Below are 2,588 nucleotides of genomic sequence, written 5' to 3'. Positions count from 1 at the left end.
CCAATTTATTACCTAAATATCTTCAGAAATCCTGGCCTCAGCTTTCAGTGCTCTGGTCATTTTTCATGTCTTGCATTTGCAACAACCATTTTTTATTTTCCTTTCCTTAACATGTGATTTTGCACAGGCAGAGCACTGACTGCACCTTAGTTGTGTGTCTTTCAGCATCCCTCTTGCCAAGCAACTGTGCAGTAATTAAATCACTTTGCAAACTGCACACATATTGCTTTTGCCTTTGGTAAAATTTCAACATCTTTCATGCCTAAGGGAGAGCTCAACAGCAACATCTGAAGTGTGTAAACAAAGCAAGATGGCTACATAGAATTCAACAATATGTATGATTCTCCAGGTATTTGAGATGCCTTTTAGAAAAAGGTCCTGGCAATAAACTTTAGGCATGTAGGACACCTCATTCTCATGCTAAAATTGCTTCTCTTTTTTCACTTTCTATGTTCAATTTTACATAATTTATGTCTCAGAATTGATCTTAACTGTGGAACATTCCAGATCTCTTAGTACTCAGTGATGAACTGAAGAACTGACTTAGGACATGGAAGATTTATAGTACCTTTATCAGAAGTGACAGATTTTGATGATACACATAAAAGTATTATCATGTATAATATGATTATATTATAATATATTATACATTATATAATAACTGTAATTATATAATCATTAATAATTATATATAATATTTATTAATATGGAATCATAATTATGATATAATTATTAATGTTAATATATTATTATATGTATAACTTTATTATACTATTATGATATTGTATTATGTCATTATATTAAAATTTTAATATTGTAATAATAATATAATTGTATTATTTATAATTATTATATTTTATTATTTTATATATGTTATCAATATAATGCGTAATAATTATTAATTTATAGTATCTGAAATTATTAACAATTATTATATTAATTATAATATTATAAAATATAACATTTGTTAGACATGCAATTATAATGATATCATGTCTGCAATGTCACTTTTTTGAACTGAGTGTGAATGAGAGTATTGGAAAGATTAGATGAATGTTATGATGAGGCAGACTTACTTCCTTGTCCCTTATGAAAATCAGTATATTTAAATCAGGAAAATCTAATGGCTTTACTAGTTTAGGCACTGCAATATTTCTTGGTGCAAATTAGGTGTTGCAGCTTTGCACATGTGTGGGCCTGGAAGGGCCATAGTTAAATAAATGTGTTCCTCTGTGCCCTTTTTCACTGTTTGTGCTTCTCTCAGAGGCACTGGCAGACCTTCTGGTTTTAACCATGCTCATGTGTGAAACTGCAAAATTTTTGCTTGTAGGAAATCACCTGTCTAAGGTAAAAGTGATAGCTTAAGGGATTGATGCAAAAGAGCAACTTTAAAATGGAAATAAAACCTGCTGTAGTCATGTCCCAGGCTCAGTTACTGCAGAACTACATTTTAGGACACTACTTTGTCAGACTAAGCCTTTCTAGAGGTACCCTAATCCAGGAGCTGGTTTTTATCACAGTTTTTATCTGCTCTGGAGTACAAAAATGGAATAGCAGTATAAAATGGCATCAAGAACATTTTCAACTACTCCCTGAAATGGTTTTGCAAGGCAAACATCCCTTGGCCACTATTTATCTGCAGCCATTGCTCGGTTTCTTAAGAGTTTGTGGAGAGGAGGATGCTGTTTCAGGTGCCTGGAACAGAAATCTCTTTCTGATTCAAATACTCTCTGATTCAGGCACTGCATCAGCCTGAAAGAGATCGCCACAGAAAGCCGCTTATTGCCCTCTTGTCCTTCTCTTGGTCCTCTGCTCACTGCTTCCTTATCTCCATTCCAATCCAATAAAAAAAAAAAAAAAATTTGGATTATTGGGAGTTGAAGTTCACCTGCCATTTCCTTGGTTGGGTGTTGTATTTTCTGAGACCCCCAATGAAGGCAGGAATGATGAATCTGACTCCATGTTCTTAGAGGGCTCATTTATTGTTTTATGATACTATATTATATTAAAGAATACTATACTAAACTATGCTAAAGAATACAGAAAGGATTCCGACAGAAGGCTAAAGAGATAATAATGAAAAATTTGTGACTCTCTCCAGAGTCCAAGCACAGCTTGGCCCTGATTGGCCAAAGAGTGAAAACAACTCCCAGCAGAATCCAATGAAACAATCACCCGTGGGTAAACAATCTCCAAAGACATTCCACATGTGAGCACAACACAGGAGGAGCAAATCAGATAAGAATTGTTTTCATTTTTCTCTGAGGCCTCTCAGCTTCCCAGGAGAAAAATCCTGGACAAGATTTTTCCAAAAAATATGACAGTAACAGTTGGGGTGATAACTCTCCAGAATTCCAAAAAAACATTTGTGGCACAGCAGTAACAAAAGAGAACAGCACACAATGGAATTGATTGCAAGTCCATAAGCAGGGGAAAAAAAAGGAATTCCCAAGGGCATGGGCCAGTTTTCCTCCTCTGTCAGGAGCAAGTGCAGCAGCATCAGACCTGTCAATTCTGAAATTCTGGGCAAACAAGATCACTCATCAGTGTCAGTGGCGAGATTCTGAATTTGACAGCAAAGCAACAAG

Source organism: Agelaius tricolor, unplaced genomic scaffold (genome assembly GCF_023055355.1).
Source record: "Agelaius tricolor isolate 1412-34295 unplaced genomic scaffold, bAgeTri1.0.p SCAF_12, whole genome shotgun sequence".
Classification (NCBI taxonomy): domain Eukaryota; kingdom Metazoa; phylum Chordata; class Aves; order Passeriformes; family Icteridae; genus Agelaius; species Agelaius tricolor.
Note: the sequence above shows the minus strand (reverse complement) of the source record.